Source organism: Zea mays, chromosome 1 (assembly GCF_902167145.1).
Source record: "Zea mays cultivar B73 chromosome 1, Zm-B73-REFERENCE-NAM-5.0, whole genome shotgun sequence".
Lineage (NCBI taxonomy): Eukaryota > Viridiplantae > Streptophyta > Magnoliopsida > Poales > Poaceae > Zea > Zea mays.
This window is the reverse complement of record NC_050096.1, coordinates 27,173,159-27,195,693: the sequence shown is the minus strand read 5'-3', so window position 1 is coordinate 27,195,693 and position 22,535 is coordinate 27,173,159. Positions and strand designations below refer to the sequence as shown.

The following is a 22,535-nucleotide window of genomic DNA, read 5'->3' as shown; positions in this document are numbered from 1 at the left end:
TAGGCACCACAGGATGAGGCACCCCAGCAACAATTGCCACCACCACCCCAATGACAATAGAGCATATGTTTCTGATGCAGGCTCAGGCAGTCCAAGCGATTGGTCACACTCTGGCAGCCATGCAACAGGTGCAACAACAGTATCCCCCACCCCAACCAAAACTGCAAGTGCAGATGCCTCAGATGCCCAGTGATAAGCGTGCGGAATTCATGAGAGGTCATACCCCTATGTTTGCCCACTCTACTGACCCCATGGATGCCGAGGATTGGTTGCGTACCGTGGAGCGAGAGTTGCACACCGCTCAGTGTAATGATAGAGAGAAGGTTTTGTATGGTTCCCATCCGTTGAGGGGAGTAGCTCAATCCTGGTGGGAGTCTTATCTCGCCACCCACGTCGACCCCGAAGCCATTACGTGGGAATAATTCAGAGATAATTTTCGTCGGTACCATGTTTCAGTAGGTCTGATGACAGTGAAGAAAGTGGAGTTTCTGGCACTAAAGCAAGGGCCCATGTCAGTCAGTGAGTATAGAGACAAGTTTCTGCAGTTGTACCGCTATGCTCCTGAAGATGTCAATATATATGCCAAGGGGCAGTATCGTTTTCTGAGAGACTTAGTCGATCCCCAGCACTATTAGCTGATGAATCATTAGGGATGAAAATGGTTTCAAAATTTTTCGGTATTCCGGAAACCGATTTCGAAATTTTTCGATCAGATTCACCAGTAATGGTATTTTTCGAAGACAGAATCGGTTTTCGGAATTTTTTATCGGAATCGGTATCGGAATCGGCGTGGTGTTTCACCAACCGTTTCCTTTGGTAACTGGTTTTTTCAGAAATTACCGGATTTGTGTCTCGGAATTTTCCAGAATTGTGTCTCGGAATTTTTCGGAATTGTGTCTTAGATTTTTCGAAATTTTCTAGCATGTGATTTTTTGCATCGCCTGTACGTCTCTAGATAAGGATTACTTATTTTGTATTTTTTTTGACATCTTAAGATTTTTTGGGATAGATGGTGTTGGAAGGCAGTTGGGATTAACGATTTGGTCTCTCGAACGAACACACGCTTTTCTATGTACATGTTATGTATTAGTAATATATAATGATAGAGAGCCGACAGTCTGTCTTTTCCACACACTAGGTTTTAGGGTTTTCCTGTGAGGTTATGAAAAACTCTTTATGTGAGGAAAAAATATTTCATAAGTAAGCATGTCATGTCAGCTAGATCGAGTGGATATTGTGAATTGTGAACTTTGAGTCTGTGAACTTGTGATCTTTATGAACTTGTTATATTGTGAACCTGTGATCTTTGTAAACTTTTTATATTATAAATTTGTGATCCTTGTGAACTTGTTATATCATGAATTATGAACTTGTGGTCTTTGTGATCTTTTGTCAACTTTGTTGTATTGTGAAGTTTGATATGTTTACCGATCATATTTTAGATTTCGACCGTTACCGGTGTATTTTCCGCACCAAACTTTCGTTTCCGATATTTCTGAAATACCGATATCGTTTCCGTTTCCGGAGTTACCATTTTCGATTTTGTTTCCGATCAAAAATATGAAAACGGTAATGGTTTTAGTGTTTACCGACCGTTTTCGACCATTTTCATCCCTATGAATCATACCTTCCCCGCCTTTCAGTGCCTGATCGATAGAGCAATCATGACAGAGAAGAAGCGCAAAGAGATGGAAGATTGAAAGCGCAAGATTGGTGGACCTCAGCCCAGGAGCAGCAATCGCCCCCATTTCTCAGGTAATCCACCTCAATAGTTCAAGCAAAGTCACCCTCAGGGATATCAGCAGCAGAACCAGCGTCCGCCTCAGCAGCAGTTCCCAAGGCAGTACCCTCAGCAGTGACAGCAGTACCGTCAGAATAGCCAGGCGGGAGGAAGTCAGTTCCAGAGGTAGAATAATCAGGCCTATCAGCTCAGTTTGCCAGAAGATTTGTCAGAGGTGCATGATGTCTTTCATGTGTCTCAGTTGAAGAAGTGTTTGTGTGTGCCAGAGGAGCAGCTGCCAGGGGAAGGTCTAGAAGTTCAAGAAGACTTGACCAACATAGAGAAGCCAACACAGATTCTAGAGACTGCAGACAAGGTCACCCGGAGGAACACTATCAGGATGTGCAAAGTCAGATGGGGTCACCACTCTAAGGAAGAAGCAACTTGGGAGCGTGAAGATGATCTGATGGCCAAGTATCCTAAGCTTTTTGCTGGCCAACATTGAATCTCGAGGGTGAGATTCTTTTAATGGGGTAGGTTTGTAACGCCCTAAATTTGGGGATATAAATTTTCTTCCTATTCCGCTCCTTCCTCCTATTTTCAAAGCAATATATAGACTGGTGTATGTATCGCGTGTAACCAAAACCTAAGCTGATATTGTTGTTGCATCATGGTGGGGCATATTTATTTTGTCTCATGTTGTGCCTAGGCGTGCGTTTGTCTAGTTTTGGTTTTCGATTCGTGGATTAATCTCGATTAGAAGCAGGCGAGATCGAGTAGAGGGTAGTCGGCACGGCCTGTGGCCCAGCCCAGCCCGCGACGTGGCCCAACCCGGCCCTGGGCACATGGCCAGGCGCCCCAGCCCCTCCTCTACGCGCCCCCCTCCCCCTCGTTCTCTCTTTCCCGTGCAGTAACCTCCCTCTCCCTCTTCCACCTCTCTCCTTGCCGTAGGGTGGATCCCAATGAGCAGTTGTTGCCGTCTGTCGAGCCCGTGGTGAGTTCCCCTCTCCTCCCTTCCCTCTCTCTCCTACCCCTGGTCGATCCCCTCTCTATGGCGCGCGTGCAGCCCCGGCGCGGCCCTCCCCCGGCGCGTAGCCCGCCCAGGCGGCGCGCGCTCGCCGGCGCGCGTCCCCACGGTGGCGCGGGCCCTCGCCGGTGCGTGGACCTCAGCGCGCGCAACCCTATCTCGCGTCATAATATTTAAAATTCAGTTTAGGTCGCGTGTGATGTCGCGCACTTCGTCGCGCGACAATCCGTTTTAAATTCAGTTTATGTCGTGTGTGGTGTCGCGCGACAATTCGTTTAAATTACACGTTGCGTCGCACGCTTCGCCGCTGAAAGCTCTCTTGTGGGTTTTGGTGTTTAGATGACAACCCAATTAAAGGACTAACAAGTGTGCTAAGTGTTGAACAGGTGCTGAATGCAAAGCGAACAGGGTTCAACACAAGTGAACAAGTGTGATGGTCCAAAGACTGAATTATCTCTAGATAATGGACATCACAAGAAAGATGGACATTGCTTAAGTGAGACTCGATGTGCATAACTCAGAGACAACCGATCAAGCCAAGGATGGAAGCAAGAAGAGCTTCGAGGTACCAAGTGCACGGGGAAAGTCAAGGAGACAAGGAACCCAAAGCTAGGGGTGAAGAATAAGACTTGCAAAGTCAAGGTTGATCTTGTTAAGAGTTATGGTGCATCAAGGAACACTACATAAGGACATGACTTACAACCAATGAGGTAACATCTACAATTATGTGGTGAAAGTCATAAGGCTCAAGATCAAGCTCAAGAAGTGAACAAGGTCACTAGAAGGAGAAGCTGTGTCAAAACCAGAACTAGAAGTAGCCCAAAAGAGCTAAGTGCACCTTGATCTTTAGTTTGGGTTGTTCCTATGTTTGGAGATATTCTATGTGACCTTTGCAGGATGTTGGAGCTCAGAAATGACAAATCTAGATCAAGTCAAGTTGACTTGATGGTTTATGAGTCTAACATCAATCTCAATCATGCCAAATGCTAAAGGAGTGCAAAACAAGAACAAGGTGTGATTCTAGACTTAGTGAATTGTTTTTGAGTACTAACATATTCTGTCTAAGTGCTAGAAACAGCGAAAAAAGAATTGCAAAATGTCTTGGCTCAGCACAGCCAAAACCCTGCTCAGTCTAGCACACCGGACTGTCCGGTGGTGCACCGGACAGTGTCCGGCGGTGCACCGGACAGTGTCCGGCGGTGCACCGGACAGTGTCCGGTGCGCCAGTCTGAACTCCGGTGAACAGGCCACTCTCGGGAAAAGTCTGGCGGCGTGTGGCTATAATTCATCGGACTGTCTGGTGGTACACCGGACTGTCCGGTGAGCCAACGATCGACTGCGCCAACAGTCGGCAGCGAAATCATCGGGCGACGCGTGGCCTGAGCCAACGGTTAGTTGGCGCACTGGACTGTCCGGTGTGCACCGGACAGTGTCCGGTGAACCAAGAGGACCGTTGCTCCAACGGTCAGCTGAGCCCGATGTGGAAGGAGATCGCGCACCGGACAAGCTACAGGACCTGTCCGGTGGTGCACCAGACTGTCCGGTGAGCCACCCGACAGAAAGCAAATATTGCCTTCTAAAATGAATTCCAATGGCTCCTAGGCCCCTTGGGTCTATAAAAGGGACCCCTAGGCGTCTCCAACAAGGACACAAGTGCAACCAACAATTGTATACATCATTTGGATCAATTCTCTCTCTCCCTCTTGTGTGTATCTCTCTAGTTTGTGTGAAGGCAAAGATATAAGCCTTTAGAGAGTGGAGAAGTGCTGCTAAGAGCTAGAGCAAAGTCTTGAGCGGATTGTTACTCTGCCGGAGTGCTGTAAAGAAGACTGTAAGCAGCCACGATGTTGTTGTAACCAATCTCAACATAGTGGAAGGCTCTATCTGTCATACTGACAGATCTGAGCAAACGGAGGAAGGAGGTGAAATAGACTCCAAGCCCAGGTGTGGCTAACTCCAACGAGGACTAGGCAAGCATTTCAGGCTTGGCCGAACCTCAGGATAAATCTCTGCGTCTGTGTGCTCTGCTCTGTGTTGTGTGCTGATTCTCTGTCTTACTTACTCGTTATATCTACACTTCAATACTTATTTGTGGTACAAGTTATATTTGAAGTGCAGGGCATTTTAAGATAGGATCTTCTATTCCGCTGCAACCTACTCGAAGGATCCTTCATTCAACTGCGATCCAGCCTTCGAGTAGAGTAAGAATTTAAGTTTTAAAAGTGATACTTATTACTCGCCTATTCACCCCCCTCTAGGCAACATCCAGATCATGTTCCCGGGCATAGGGAACTTTCAATTGGTATCGGAGCTAGGCCTCTCCAGTGTGGGCTTAGCCGTCCGGAGATGACGATGTCGTCACAAGAGGTAACTGTAGAAGTTCTTCTAGGCGATAGTTCTAATTATAAATCATGGTCTGTCTCTATTTATAATGCTTTCATGCATATTGATCCTGATTTGGGACATATCTTCAGTAGAAGTATTTTTTCCCTCTGATTTTAGTAGAGAACCTTCTAATGCTGAACTAAGATGTTTGTCTCTCAATCACCATGCTTGCAACATCTTAGTTGACTCTCTTTCAAGAGGTGCCTATTTTGCCATCATGAGTAGTGATAGTGATTTATTTGTTGATGCTCATGATCTATGGACTAAAATTAAGTTGAAATTTTTTAAGTCCATATGCACTACTTCTGCTCCCTCTATTGCTGGTAGTACTAACTTGTCCATGGGAGAATAACAAGAACGATGGACACCAAGCGGTGGATCCACCTCATCAACAGGTTCATCTCCCACTAGTTATACATGTCTTATTGCTAACAATGAGAGTGAAGATGAAGGCAATGATAAGGAGGAATATGCGTATGATAGCGAGGATGAGTCTACATCACCACAAGATACATTTTCCTGTTTTGCTTCCACTGATAATAATGACAGGGAAAATGAAACCGACAATGTGGAAGAAGAGGAGATTCGCCATTTCTACACCCATCTCAACAAAGAAGACAAAGTGCTCTTGGTTAAGCTGTTGAGAAGGAACAAGGCGAGACGCTTCTCAGGCTAGAGGAGACTCTCATCAAAACCAACGACAGCCTGGAGAAGATGACCAAAAAACATGAGGAGCTAAAGTGCTCTCATGACGATTTGGTTCAACGGTATGATTCAGTTTTAATTAAGCAAAGAAATAATGATGATGATTTATCTTGTGTTGCTCAACTTAAAATGGAAAATGTCATGCTTGAGAGGCAAGTAGAATTGCTAAGTCATGATAAACTTGCTCTTACTGAAAAATATGATTCATTGTCTTATTATCATGATAATCTCTTAGATAGACATATCATGCTTGATGTTGCTCATGAGGTTGTAATCGCGAACCTAAATTCATGTGAACCTCATTCTTGCACACGTGCACATTTAGATAATATATCACCATGTGCTAACCCATGTTGCTCAAAAGAAAGCCAACTTTTGAACGAGCATCAAGCTACAGGATCAAAGGAAAAGTGCTCATCAATAAAGAAAGGAACAAGAAAACAAAGCAACTAAGGAGAAGACGCATTGCTCAACCTTCTCAAGATATCCACGGGTGCGTGGTGAAGAAGCTTGAGACGGGAGAAACTGCAGCAAGTGTTAAGCTCCATAAGAAGGATGTTCCTAAAGCAAAAAATGAAGAAATCAACATGAACAAGGAAAAAGGTAAAGATTCAATCAGTCATGTTGTTTGCACTGACCATCTCTCTATGTCATCCAAGAACAAAAAGAGAAAAGGAAAAAGGAGGTGCTTTAAGTGCAATAAGTCAGGACACCTCATTGCGTCATGTCCATACAACGACAAGGATGAAGGGATGAGGAGATGCTTCGGATGCAATGACAAGGACCATATGATCACTCCTTGTCCGCTCATGAAAAATCAAGCACGTGCACTCTCCGGGATGACCCCCACTAAGAAAGAAGACAAATAGCAAGCGTCATGTCAGGTTAAGCGACGCTTCTGCTACATGTGTGGTGAGCATGGTCATCTATCCAAGGTATGTAAAAAGGGTAAGGGTCCTAAGCAAGTAAATTTATCTCAATCTTATTCGCTTAGGAGACCCAAACCATACACTTGTGCTAGATCAGTAATGAGATCACCTAGAACTAGCACAATTGCTATTTGGGTACCAAAGGCTCTTTTGGATGATCGTTATGGACCCATCCCGAGATGGGTACCAAACTATGCCAACTAGACCATGCAGGTGCCTCGAGATGGACTGGAGACCATGGGAGAGCTTAAGATGGTTAATTCAAACTCTATGCCTAAGTTGTTAATCTTTATTGTCTATTTATTAACCCAAGGTTGAATTATTGTGCAATACTAATCCCAAGTTCATCTCAAGTTAAATAAGTTGAAGAGGTCTTTAATCATTATTGGTGAATCAAGCAAAGGACCTTGATGAGAATCTGCAACTTGCTCTCCAAAGGACGGTACCCGTGTATCTTAAGAACATTATTGCCAATCAGTATTGCTCTTAAGTTGGATTGTTGTGCTACCTATCCTTGGAGTAGTTATGCTTTTGAGATTGCCTGTGTTGAATACCTTTCAATCAATGGTTCATGATTTCAAAGATCATAATGATGCTTGCTTAATCATGATTGTGTGTTCTATATGTTATATCTTTTGAATCATTCAATGGGTAGCTTTTCATTTGATATATTCACCATGATTAACTCTTTTTGTGTTCGTGGATAAACCTGTATCTTTTTGTAAGTCATGTTATATGGTTTTTAATGATTAACCTATGTGCCAGCATGACATTTTGTTTAGTCCATGTTTACATGATTACCCTATTTTGGTATTGTGTGTATACCAAATCCATGTTATGCCTCTAATGCACCTTCTTGAGCTATGAGGTGCATGAGCAAAAGGAGCCCTAAATTGGTGACAACGAGTGCTCTCATGGCAATTCAGGAAAAGGCAAAGGTATGGAGAATGGAACTATGCAATTTCATTGAAAATCTTGAAATTTCGTTGATTATGATCATAGCTATGTTCTTGCCTTTCAATTGGTAGTATCTTGGCTTAGGTGCCTTATGCCTTAAAATGTTGTTTCCTTTGGTGTACCTAAGAAAATACTTCTTAATCGTGGTATGCTTAAACATTGTGCTTTATATGCATGATCTTGTCATTTTTCAATTGGTATATGTGTTGCAATGATCATCATGTGTGAAGCGTGCCTAGGTTGCTTTTAAAATGTTATATATCTTGAGGCATGCATTGTTTCCATTAGTCATAAAGTGTATTATGTCATCTATTCAATTGGTATCTTTTTGTGATGCAATTGAGATATTATGCCTAGACCAAGGTATGTTGTGATCCCCTCTAGTTCTGAGGACGCTAGAATGTGCAAAGTGCAAGTCATTCAAATACTTGATGCACAACTTTAGGGGGAGCACACATAACTTATGTCTTTTGAGACTAACTATTTCTTGAGTGATCCTATATAGTCTCAAGGTGGAAAAGGGAAGATGAGCAAGTGGAGTAATCAGGACTTGGGTACCTCCACAAGTCGAGCAATTGGTATCTAAAGTTATGAGTAATTGCATATTTAAAGATTGCTCGTGCTCTATAATAGTTGGTGATCCAAGATGCTTATCTTTAAACATCATGGAGCTATGACAGTAATGATTTTTCGATTGATAGCCTTGGTAGTGTGCTTCAATTGATATCTTTTGGTCATCACTAGAATAGAAGCTTCATCTTGTGCCACAATACTATAACTTGTTCTAAGTCTGGTGTCTTAGCAACAAGAAACAGTCAGGATAAAGGATCAGGCACAAGTATGAAGGAGCTCCCTAGAGATTAAACTACATCACAACATGGTAAAGGTACAAAAGGAAGTATTGACCTTTTGCGTATTTGTATCTTAATTTTCCTCCAATGCTTGTGTTGCATATGTTTAATGTGTAAGGGGGAGTAATGTTAGTGTGTTGTATTTTACCTGCTAAATACCCTGCTAACCCTTGACATCATCCTATGTTCTTGCTTGAATATGGTTTTGGTGTTTGATGTCAAAGGGGGAGAATTTTGTGCATTAAAGCTTAGGTTTCCTTGAGTTCCTTTGGTCTTAAGGAAGGATGTGTTAATGCTTCTTGTTGTATTATATGGTGAGGATGCAAAATTAGTGCTTCCGTTGATATGAATCAATTGGCATTATCCTGTGATAGATATTCATGTGGTTATGGTGCTTTAAAATTGCTTTAAATTGGCATCTTAAAGGGAATAGTGGTAGGTTGATATTCCAGTGGTATATCCATTTAATTGGTGTTTAACTCTGATTCTGTGCATTTGTGTTTGACACAGTGCATCCCACAGGTGCTAAGGTGTAGTAATGCTTCGAATTAGCCTAAGTATGTGCAATTTGGCATATAAGGCCAAAATTAAGATTTTAATGTGGGCACATATTTAGGGGGGCATTCTATATACTTAGAATTCAAAATCTGTGCTTTAAATCTTATTCTTATATAAGCTTTAATTGTGTTGCCATCAATCACCAAAAAGGGGGAGATTGAAAGCTCTCTTGTGGGTTTTGGTGTTTAGATGACAACCCATTTAAAGGACTAACAAGTGTGCTAAGTGTTGAACAGGTGCTGAATGCAAAGCGAACAGGGTTCAACACAAGTGAACAAGTGTGATGGTCCAAAGACTGAATTATCTCTAGATAATGGACATCACAAGAAAGATGTACATTGCTTAAGTGAGACTCGATGTGCATAACTCAGAGACAACCGATCAAGCCAAGGATGGAAGCAAGAAGAGCTTCGAGGTACCGAGTGCACGGGGGAAAGTCAAGGAGACCAGGAACCCAAAGCCAGGGGTGAAGAAGAAGACTTGCAAAGTCAAGGTTGATCTTGTTAAGAGTTATGGTGCATCAAGGAACACTACATAAGGACATGACTTACAACCAATGAGGTAACATCTACAATTATGTGGTGAAAGTCATAAGGCTCAAGATCAAGCTCAAGAAGTGAACAAGGTCACTAGAAGGAGAAGCTATGTCAAAACCAGAACTAGAAGCAGTCCAAAAGAGCTAAGTGCACCTTGATCTTTAGTTTGGGTTGTTCCTATGTTTGGAGATATCCTATGTGACCTTTGCAGGATGTTGGAGCTCAGAAATGACAAATCTAGATCAAGTCAAGTTGACTTGATGGTTTATGAGTCCAACATCAATCTCAATCATGCCAAATGCTAAAGGAGTGCAAAACAAGAACAAGGTGTGATTCTAGACTTACTGAATTGTTTTTGAGTACTAACATATTTTGTCTAAGTGCTAGAAACAGCGAGAAAAGAATTGCAAAATGTCTTGGCTCGACACAGCCAAAACTCTGCTCAGTCTGGCACACCGGACTGTCCGGTGGTGCACCGGACAGTGTCCGGTGCGCCAGTCTGAACTCTGGTGAACAGGCCACTCTCGGGAAAAGTCTGGCGGCGTGCGACTATAATTCACCGGACTGTCTGGTGGTACACCGGACTGTCCGGTGAGCCAACGGTCCACTGCGCCAACGGTCGACAGCGAAATCAGTGGGCGACGCGTGGCCTGAGCCAACGGTTAGTTGGCGCACCGGACTGTCCGATGTGCCCTAGACAGTGTCCGGTGAACCAAGAGGACCGTTGCTCCAACGGTCAACTGAGCCCGATATGGAAGGAGATCGCGCATTGGACAAGCTACAGGACCTGTCCGGTGGTGCACCGGACTGTCCGGTGCGCCACCCGACAGAAAGCAAATATTGCCTTCTAAAATGAATTCCAACGGCTCCTAGGCCCCTTGGGTCTATAAAAGGGACCCCTAGGCGTCTCCAACAAGGACACAAGTGCAGCCAACAATTGTATACATCATTTGGATCAATTCTCTCTCTCCCTCTCGTGTGTATCTCTCTAGTTTGTGTGAAGGCAAAGATATAAGCCTTTAGAGAGTGGAGAAGTGCTGCAAAGAGCTAGAGCAAAGTCTTGAGTGGATTGTTACTTTGCCGGAGTGCTGTAAAGAAGACTGTAAGCAGCCACGGCGTTGTTGTAACCAATCTCAACATAGTGGAAGGCTCTATCTGTCATACTGACATATCTGAGCAAACAGAGGAAGGAGGTGAAATAGACTCAATGCCCAGGTGTGGCTAACTCCAACGAGGACTAGGCAAGCATTTCAGGCTTGGCCGAACCTCGGGATAAATCTCCGCGTCTATGTGCTTTGCTCTATGCTGATTCTCTATCTTACTTACTCTTTATATCTGCACTTCAATACTTATTTGTGGTACAAGTTATATTTGAAGTGCAGGGCATTTTAAGACAGGATCTTCTATTCTGCTGCAACCTACTCGAAGGATCCTTCATTCCACTGCGATCCAGCCTTCGAGTAGAGTAAGAATTTAAGTTTTAAAAGTGATACTTATTACTCGCCTATTCACCCCCCCCTAAAGGTGACATCCAGATCCTGTTCCCGGGCATAGGGAACTTTCAGCCGCACGACAATCCTTTTAATTCTGTTCGAGTAATGCGTTGTGTCGCGCACTTTGTCGCACGAAAATCCTTTTCATTTCCATTTAGATCATGTGTTGTGTCGCGCGCTTCGTCGCGCGGAGATCCTTTTAAATTTACCTAGGATCGCTTATGATAATTTAAGTGAGTAGTGTAACAACTATTAATCAAATACCAAGCTAATTAGGATCTAGTGCTAATTTTATTTATGCATTACGCGATTATCAATTAATATGATTATGTTTAGATAAGTGTTTTAATCCATAGCTGCTTAACGTAATTGCTATGTCTTTTGGTCGTAGCCTCGACCATTGTAGTTTCTTTTCTTGCATAGTCGTTGATATGAGCCCGACGCCTGTTTACTTGTAATATCTTATTGTAGAATGTATGTTTGAACTCGTATAGATAATGGTCCGTTGGCAGAGTCCGAAGGAGTTGCAGGCGAAGACTCTGAGCAGCAGCTGGTTGGTGAAGGTAAGTGTCCTCTGACCTATTTATGTCCTAATCATTTTATAATTCATCTCCCACATTTACACAATTTATACCTAAGGAGTTACTAGTTCTTGTTTACCCTGTCCTTGTTCACCTATTTGGGTTGGATCATTTTTGATTTAGCTCTATGCTAGCGCTTTACTTTAATCAATGAACATGATGAGATTATTTATGATGCGAAGTTTACCTTTTGATTATGATGATGGTATTGTGACATTTAAGGGGGCTCAAGCGATTTCTTGAGTGCCTCTCCATAAGGGCTGGTTTGTTGGATGACCACCCAGGAAAACGGTACAGCCATGAGGGTGGTATGGGATGCCCTTAGCCAAATAATTAGAGGAACTGAGGTGTTGTTTGCTTTGCCGTCGTACCATCAATGGGGCTTGGTGTATGCGGCTCGCTCTGCCGAGGGTGGTTTTCCCCTTGGGGAGGAGTGCAGTACATTTAGGAAACCTAACGGGTGGATACAGCCTCAGGGAATCTTTGTAAAGGCTACACAGTGAAACCTTGCCTACTCACCTTGATAGTGTTTAAGGGTTTGATCGGCCCGAGGCAAAAAGGAATCACGACTCATGGGTAAAGTGTGCAACCTCTGTAGAGTGTTATGAAACTGATATATCAGTCGTGCTCACAGTTATGAGCGGCCTTGGGAGCTCCATTGATTAGAGATGCTATGATTACAGATGATGATGAGGATAATTATGGTTTTGATGATTATGATTATGGTTTCTGGTATTCTTTCTATTTGGAAGGAGTACTTTTGGGCTAATAACCTGGGTTTAATGCTAAAACCTGGCTCTCTACTAGTAATAATTACCTGACCAACTAAAAGCAACTGCTTGATCTTAACCCCACATAAGGCTAGTACACCATAGCCAAACGGGACAATTGTTGAGTATGTTGATGTGTACTCACCGTTGCTTTACAACACCAAAACCCCCCAGGTTGTCCACACTGCAACCACTGCTTAGGAGAAGATGAAGTCATGGTGGAGGATTTCTAGGAGTTCCAAGACTGAGGAGTTCTAGGCGTGGGTTAGCCAGAAACCCCAAGTCGCCTGCCTGTGAAGGGCGTGTTTAGCTATGTTTCGTTTTCGCACTTTGATTTATGTTAATGACTCTGTGGATGTCTCGGGCATCATGATGTAATCAAAATATTACCTCTTTTATGTTATTATTTAAGCATTATGTGATGATGTCCGGTTATGTAACTGTTATGTACGTGAATTGCTGATCTTGGCACGTACATGGTTCGCATTCGGTTTGCCTTCTAAAACCGGGTATGACAGTCTGCTCTTGGAATCCAAGATGGACTCTAACTTGAGTTGGACTAGGCCTCCGAGTAGATGAGTTAAACATTGATACTAGTCCTCTTTGTATTCTTGGCTTGTATTTGAAGGAGAGATGTTCTTATCATCCCCTTCTTGAATTAAAGTCATTCATGACTTAAGTACATCTGCTTTGCTAATGGATGGCATCAACTATAGCTCCAAAACAAGATCATCGGCTTGGCACTCAATTCCTTGCAAATGTATCAATCATAATAGTCTTATAGTTGGCGGTATATCCTCATGCTTCCGCAAACCGTTAGTATTAATTATAGGCATAGAAATAAGAGTACGATGAATTGAACATATGACCCTTTTGCAAGTTAAAGCATAACATGGTCCAACGTGAACATCAATTTCAGTAGGGGAAATTTAGTAGCAAGTAAAACACATCACTTCAATTTAATGCTAGTTGATTATTCATTTTATGTTACTCTAGAATCTAAAACATGTTTATTCTTTTTTCTCAACAAGTTCCTTTCATATTGTTAAATTTCAGTGGGAGTTAATGGAAGCAAAGCAACTTACTTCCCCTTATGCATAAACATGTATTTATTTTGTCTACTATAGTGTATAACATCAATATCATATTTTCATTGGTGGCCTAACAAAACTGAACAAGCTTGCATAGGCACATCTAAATTAGCATAATCATTGTATGATCTGATAAAATAATGCACATTTGTAGGTTGTGTTATCTTTGCCATACACTATTGTTGAACCAAGAAGATGGTATGGATGTTTATTAGGACCTAGATGACTAAAAGAGGTAGATAGCTTATAAGAATTCTCCTACAAATTCACAATGCAAGCCCGCTTAACCATTCCAAGAGATTTGATCTTTTATATATTGGACGAAGAAGTTACCAACTAGCAAGAGATATCAAACAACAATTAATATTGCTAAGTTGAATCTACACAATGTTAGTTGAGCAAGTATTGTACCCAATCCCAAGTATGTACATATATAACATGAAATAATACAAGATATTTTCCTAAGGTTCGTTGCTTGCCGACAACCAACATCCTTATCGTGGTTAGCTATAGCTTGGTGGTTCACACATTATTTAGCATCGCATGCCAATCCCATAATAAGGCCACCATAAGAACCACTATAGAGAGACACTCCAACAAGTGTGTCGTGCTACTACTATGGTCAGTAGGCTCAGGCGGTTGCCACATGGCGCTTTCTGGTTTGTTCCATTTTGGAATTAAAAAAACTAAAGTAAATTTGAATCTACTCTATAAACAGAGAATAGGTTCTTGAGCTCATTCACACAACCCTCACTTCAAATTTTTATATCACCTCCTCATTCTCCTCCTACAGTAGTTTCCTTTGAATCATCTGTTGTCCTGATGTCTTCGTTCGACTCCGACATCAACATGACCAAAGAAGAGTTGTTCGAGTTGCTGCAGTAGGTGACAGAGGTTGTTGTCGAGTCTTCCATGTCGAGTAGGCAACTGAGGTAACGTCAGAGGTACATCGACTAGAATCGTGAAGCCGCCCACAAACAGTTGATGCAAGACTACTGCAACGACCCATGCGTCTACCCACCGCTCTACTTTCATCGAAGATACTGCATGCGGAGGAGCCTCTTCCTTCACATCTTGGAGAGGCTAGATGAGCACTCCTTCTACTTCACTCTTTGAACCGATGCAGTCAACCATGAATTCTCTCCCACCAGAAGTGCAGAGTTGCCCTACATATGCTTGTGTACGGTAGCATTGCTGACTCCATCAATGATTACATCAAAATGGGGGACAAGCTTCACCATATAATGTATCAAACCGTTCTATAGAAGTGGTATTGAATGTTTTGGGCCAGAGTACATGCATCGTCCCACTATTGATGACATTAGGTGTCTATTAGCTAAGGGGGAGGAAAGGGGATTTCCTAGTATGACAGGTGAAAGGGAAATGAGATTTAAGCCAATTATATATATATATATATATATTGGTGCTTGCTGACCATCACAACATTATGGACTAACTAGTTTGCTAAGTGAATGAATGCATGTTCATAAAAATAAAATGGAAGAATTTAATATGAACAATAGCTCAAAACAAGGTTAGAAAGAGCACAATTTGGATAAGATAAACTATGAGTAGTTCATATGTTTGGATAAGTTCTAAATGCCCTTAGAAACATATTTAAGCACCTTAGAGAGGTTGAAAAGATTGGACTCTAAAAATGGTGCTTTGGAGCTAAGTTTGAGCTGGAATTGGAATCTGAGATGGAGAATTCAAAAAGATGAAGAACTATGACTTAGACTAGTTGCATGGACTCAAGATATGTTTGTCTAAGTCATAGGAATTCTCAAGAAGACGGTCAAATGGATACAAAGAAGAAAAGTAAAAAAGACTTAAGTGTACTGCTCTACGACACACCAAACCGAGTTAGTTGTGCGCTGGACCAGTCTGGTGGGTCACCGGACCGGTTACACAGAGAGGTTTTATTCTATGCTTGTGTAGGATGGTGCATCGGACCAATCCAGTGGTGCATTAGACCACTTACACATAGATGCTTTTTAAGAGCCAAATACCATGGCGCACCGTACCAGTGAGAGTTCAACGACCGACTTCAGGATCCAACAGCTAGCTGATGTCGAGCTGGCATGGCAAGGTTCGATGCCACCTGACAAGACAACTCTCCATCAGAACAATCACTAATCTAGCAATTGTGGTAGAGGTCCGATGTGTACCAGATCTATATTATAGGTGGTCCGGTGCACCTGTATAAAGCACATTAATTGGAGATTGTCCCCAATGACTATTTGGGTGGTTGGGCCTATAAATACACCCCAACTAGTCCATTTAATACACAAGAACTGCACAATAACTCCTACAAGCTAGAGCAACACTCCCAAAGTGATAAAAGCCTCCCAAGTGCTACAATAGAGAGAATTGAGCAAGAGATAGCAATTCTAGTGTGATTTATGATATTGCAAAAGAGAAATGTGTGTTGTGATCTTGTGCTCTTGAGCTTGGAGATTTGACTACCATCCATTATAAAGCTAGCAAGAGGCATCGACGTGTGAAGTACCTTATGGAGACTTCGGTCTCTTGATCGAGAAAAACAAGAGGACTCAAGTTTGATCTTCGGAATCACTTAAAATTATTGAAAAGGGACCTAGTCCCTTGGGATGCCTCAATGAAGATGTAAGGTTTGTTTGGCAACCAAACTCTGGTAAACAAATCGTCATGTCCTTTATGTTTGCTTGTTTGCGATTTGTTTTCCCTCTTTCTCTCTAAAGTTCTTTTGCTTTGACCTTCATTCAAAACACTTGTGTTACTCCTAAGTTTAATCTGCATTCATTAAAACAACAAGTTGCAAGAACTTATCTCCCTACTCTGATTATCTTACCTCTTGCTCTAATCGACTAATTTAGAATCAAATTTGTTTTAAGTGATTAAATTTCAGGCTTCTCCTATTTACCTCCCTCTAGCAACTATCAATAGAGAGTATAGGTTACAAGCATTAGAAGTGGAGGAAATGTTCCATTGGATGGAGAGGACAGTACACAAGAGGGGACATGGGATCCCCGAATTTCATGCTCGAGGTTGTTGCCTCGTATGACTTGTGGATCTCGCATGTTTTTAGGGTGGTAGGATCGAACAAATTTGTGAACGTGCTCAACCAGTCACCATTGTTCACTGTCGTGCTTAAAAGGAAAGCACCAAACATGAAATTCACGTAAAATGGCCATGGTTACAACCAGATATATGGCCTCACAGATGGCATATACCTTCGGTGGCTGGTGTTCGTGAAGACCATTCCGCTTCCACATACTCCAAAGCTACGGATGCTTGTTGCATGCAAGGAGGGGCACATAAGGATGTGGAGAGGGCATTTGGGATGCTGAAGGCTTGATTTTCATATTGTTGCAACCTTAGGTCATTCTTTCTCCCAAAAACTACACATTGTTATCATGTGTGCACGTATCATTTTGCACAATATGATCATTAAGGATGCACATGGAAGATGATACAATGTGGATGACTATGAGATGGCCGAGTCATGCGTTGCAACCCTGACCGTGCACCTGAAGCACCAATAGGCTTTGCAGCTATTCTTCAGAGAGAGGCAACATTGCATGCAATGCATGCAAGTCTGTTGCATGATCAACTCCAAAATGATTGGAGCATATTTGGGATTTGCACCACGACAATTAGGTTCTATTCTTATGGTTTATGTATTTTTTTTATTTTATTCAAATAATGTTAGTTTTATTTTAATGCATTGTACAATTTTTATTTTAATTGGACTTATGTATTATGTAATTTTTTACGTAATGTAATGTTTTATTTTCTTTATGAGCCAAATAGTTTTTATTTGCTTTTTAAATGTCCAATTATTTTTTTCTTGCAATGAAAGACCACATTTTATTTGTAACAAAAATCTATAAAAGAAAAATTGACGTGACACTGATATCATTGTAGGATAACAGTAAAGTTGTGCACTCGAAGCGGTAGATAAAGGCTGATGTTGGTAGATACACAACGATCGATAGTGAGGTGGTTGTATATATAGATCCGATGCATTGGATCTCGTCTTAGGGCATGTACAACCCTGAGACTCTGGATTGGTTTTGCAAATACAAAAAAACAAAGAAACTGCATGATATATTTCCGAGCTCTAGAATCACAAATAAAATTAAGAGATAATTTACATGAAGAGTTGTGTAAAAACGAGCTCTTAATGAAAAGCCTATCTCTTATAATTTTTAACTAGGTGAGTGCCCGTGCGTTGCGACGGGAGTAAAAAAATTGTATGAAACATAGAAACGGAACGACAACAATCACTATGATAATGCAAAATCCATTAAAAATAAGAAACAAATTCAAATGATAAAACCACCAACTTCAATTTAGTAGATCTCTTCAACCCTACAAATGTGATATAAAATTTGTATTTATCCAACTCTAGTTCAAAAAACTATGTTTTTTAAAATCTATTTTTATACGTGAGCCATTTTTTTGACCGTGGTTGGAATTCGTTTTCTAGAATTGATGTTTCTAGAAATATCTCTATTTCTAGCTGTATTAGAGATGGTATTTAACACCAAATCCTCTACGCATAGATTTCCATTTCAGACTGTATTCTCATTCATCACATTTTCTGATGCTCAAATTGCATTTCCCCAATTTCAGTGGTGACGATCCTCGCTTGTGGAATGGCCACTGCGAGATCTACTTTGAAGTGTATGCCATCAGCGATACTCTGAAGCCAAGATTTTGCTGCGCTGAACTTTGAAGGGGCTGTAGCTACCTGGTTGCCATCAGTTGAACTCAGGGGGCAGGTTTGGCTCTTGGCCTCTTCTCTACGATGCAGTTTGTGCCTGTTTTGGTATAGATCAATATCACATTCGTATGAAGTAGATGGACAATATAAAGCAGGCTAGTTCTATCATGGAATACATTGAGCAGTTGGATCACCGAATTCTGTGTTATAGCTCTGTTTATGATGATGTCTACTTTGTGACTTGATTTCTTGGTGGGCTCAAGGAGGGTTTTTAGTGATCTCGAATCTATGACTGCCCAAGTTATTCTAGTTGTTCAGGAACAAAGTCCATTTGACCCTAGTCTACTTCAGTTAAGCGGCACAAAACTATGAGATTTAGAGGCTTTGTTGGTAAATAAGTGATCCTGACATTATGAGATTCAGGCAGTGTGGCTACTTTTATCCATGACACTTTGGTTGCTCAAGTCTAACATCCATAAGCTACTTGTGAATTGCTCAGGTACTCAATAACTGATGGTACTCTCATGGACTCCACTACTACAGTGCTTATCTTCCAAGGTTTCAGTGGTGCATCCAGGGCCACTCATTTAGCTTTGATGCCCGAGTTCTTCCACTCAAAAACTTTGGCATAAATCTTGGTGTTGATTGGTTGGAAGAACACAGTCCCGTGTAGGCTCTTGCTCATCATTTGGTGGAGGACCCCTTCTCCACAATTAGGAACATGGTACCCCCATCACTAGATGCACTCCCATCTTCGGAGCCACTATCATCATTAGATAATAATTTGAGTTCACATAACATTACACAAATTAATAAAAATGGTTCATGTAACAGTACACAAATTAATAAATAGATTTCACAAATTAATAAATAGAGTTCACATCATCATGTGCTACTTTCTACCTGTCCATATCATCCACCCAAAAAAATCCTAGACTCCCAATAACAGAAACTAAGCCAAACTGAAATAGGAAGCAAATTGAAATTGCTACTTGTTGCTTAAACTGAAATGCCAAAACTGAAGCAAACCCAAGATTTGAACAACACACATCTATGAACTTGGACTAAATTAATAAAACAGGAGGTGCAATTTCACTGGCATGTCCAATTGAAAACATATCATGAGCAGCAAGCATATCATAGAAACACAGGAATCACAGATTGAATTATTAACCAGAGGCGCATACTGTCCACTGTATACACTTTACAAGTATATTTTTCACAATCTGATAAAACACCAGATAGAGAGGTTTATTATTATTTGTGTTTTCTTGGAAAAGCACAAATTAATCAGAAGAGGAGGCTGGCCCAAGCAGCAATAAACGCAAAGCCCCCCAATGGTGTCGGTGAAGAAAACTTCCTGTCTTCAAGATAAGCCACGGTGTAGCACCTAACAAAATTATACATCCTCTATCAATAACGATTTTATGACACAATTCCAATGTAAATGAAAGATGTCAGAAGAACAAATTCATTTTTCTAATTCAATGTCTTTTGATAATTTACGTTTTGGTTAGGGGGGACAAATGCTGACATAGAACAAGGAATGTATGGTAACTGTGACATCACACACGATCTTCAATGCCCTGACTCTTTATGAAATGTTAACAAGCAACTGTAGGTTCAGACTCATTTGACCAAAATGGTAGGAAAAGAATATACCAGGCCTTCTATTGGCAGAATATTGGCTGAAACCAGCCATTGGTTTGTGGTGCTCCATTCCAGTAGCTCGTCGCACTCTATGGTAAGATTCAGGAGCCATATCTGGGTGGCTTTGATCATCATAGCTTAAGTATGTCACACGATCTGTGCCCTTTACCTTCAGTAGAAATAAATACAACAAATCAATATACTACAAGGTGCCATGTGGACACAAGTAGAGCTAGAAAACAAGATCCCACTGTATTTACAAAGGGAAATGGATAAGCTTGCTTCCTCATGAACTGGAGTCAAGCAACCACAGTCAAAAACTTTATGAACAAATGATGCACCAGAATCATCAACATCAGATCCTGATTCAGCATTTGATGTATCACTTAACAAGCCCTGCCACTGAAAGAGGCAAATATAGTAGTAGTTTAGAACAAGAATCCAAAAAGACAATCAGTTTCCTACAATATAACTAATAAAGTTTATATAGTTTTACAATGTTACTTTCATCTGTTCCAACTGAAAGGAGGAGTTGTTTCTTTCTTCCCCCTCAGAAACAGGTTTGATTTCCCTAGCGCATCTAGCTTCCAAATTGTGGATCAGCGACAAATGATATTATCTATCAGCACGTAGAGAAACATGGACAACATCCAGATGAACTATTTCTACGTAAACACAAAACGTTAAATGGCACCTTCAATATATAAGGATCATTCCACGACCCTTTGTTCGATCCTAGACAACCACCCTTGTCACTACATGTGCATGAACCGCCAAGGAATTATGGTAGCTCACTGAGAAAAAACAAGCAATATTAAATGTTGGTAGGCTAAAGCTAGGAAACAGCTAAAGGGAACAAGTTCAGGTGAACACAACTACGAGTACCTCGAATCTATTACTTCAAGAAGCCTGCTCTAGTAGTTCGAACCAAGCACCTACACGGAAGAAACAAAAACTAATGATTGTGCTACCAAACAAGTGTCCACTAAAGGATGGTATACGATCTATGGGCCTTACATGAATCTTGGATGAAGTTTTTGGGTCAAGGAAGCCCTTCACGCTGTTCCAGATCCACTTAAATCCACTGCCAGCGTTCACAACAAACATTTGGTGGAGTGTCTGCATTCATCACATATTACTTAACTGGGTCAACATGGAAAATACCATAACATATTACCCATTGAAAAGAATAATTACCTCAGGATAATAGTCGCTATCAATCTTCTGCATCCGGTGCACAAGTTCTCTTGCAGTCTTGGAGAAATTCTTAAACCCCCGAAGAAATCAATAAAATCAAACTGAATAAACTACAAACAAATCTGTATTCTTTAAGCACAGCACAAACTGAACCGTTCACATACCACACCCTGGACGTCCAAGATGGTAGTGGTGGAGTCAATGTGCCTCTTGGCAGCCAATGTGCAGGCAGGGAACCTCTCCCTGAAGGCTCTCTCAAACTCCTGGACATGGTACTTGATGTAGCGATCCATAGAGGTGATCTGCATGAGTTTGTTGGGATCCACCTTCCCTAGCCTCTCAATGTACACGGGCCGGCCTTCGCGGTCCACAGCATGGTAGCCCTGAGGGTAGTAGCGTATCACATCATCCAGCTCCTCGAAAACAAAATCCTGAACACATGGAGCAATAGAAGATTATTAGTATATACCAAACAGAGATTAGTATCTCCCAAGTATTGCTTGCGGTCCAGAATTGGCTGGCAGTGACCACCTCGAGGATGGTGTCAGTTCCAAACTCCTTCCTCCATTTCAGCATCTTCGACCACATCAGCATCGCCTTATCGGCTTTGAACTTCCTGGCCTCGAGGAACCTGAACCAAACCGCAAGTTTCAAGCACTGGCATAGTGGCATTCAACGAACCGCGTCCAAATGCAGCGCAGGCAAGGAAACAGAGGGGTGGGCTTTAATGTGACCTGAGCATCATGTGGTAGTCATCGTGCTTGTCGGGGAGGAGGCCGTGCGCGGCGAGGTGGTCTCAGAAGGAGGCGACGGCGCGCTCCACCTCGACGTCGCTGACATCCTCGATGGAGACGGCCGCCGGCAGGAAGCGGAAGTCGACGCAGCGCCTCCCTCGCTTCTTGAGCGTGTGGATGGCCTTCCGCCGCAGCGAGCCGATCTTGCGCCGCCTCTGCTCGTCCTCCGAGTTGTCGTCGCACAGCGATATCTCGACGTCCTCCGCGTGGCTCACTATAGGCAGGCAGAGATTAGCACGGCGCCGCGCTAAGCATCCCAATAAGAAAAAGATGGTTGTTTTTCTTTCCAAAGCAAAGAACAAGACTCGCTTCTCCTCCTACCCGACATCTTCGCCGTCGTCGATCCTGGGACGTCGCGCTCTCGCATCGAACCTTGAACCGCCACCACTGTCGTCTGCGTGGTGGAGAGAAAAGAAACGCTAGGAACGATCAGGTCCGCTGCAGTAGCCATTAACAAAAAGGAAAAACAAAGCGCATTTAGCAGCGCGGGCGGGCAGGAGCGCGAGCCCTCCCATGCCACGGACGCGCGCAGATCTGAGCAGAGGAAGAAATGGAGGGAGGCGAGGACTAGATCTCGTCGCCA

General features: G+C 42.2%; 1 pseudogene; it reads right to left on the bottom strand.

Annotated features, from left to right (window-relative positions):
• Positions 1-19,905: 19,905 nt before the first annotated feature.
• On the bottom strand, positions 19,906-22,403 carry LOC103644516 (phosphatidylinositol/phosphatidylcholine transfer protein SFH8-like; annotated as a pseudogene).
• Between the last annotated feature and the right edge of the window lie 132 nt (positions 22,404-22,535).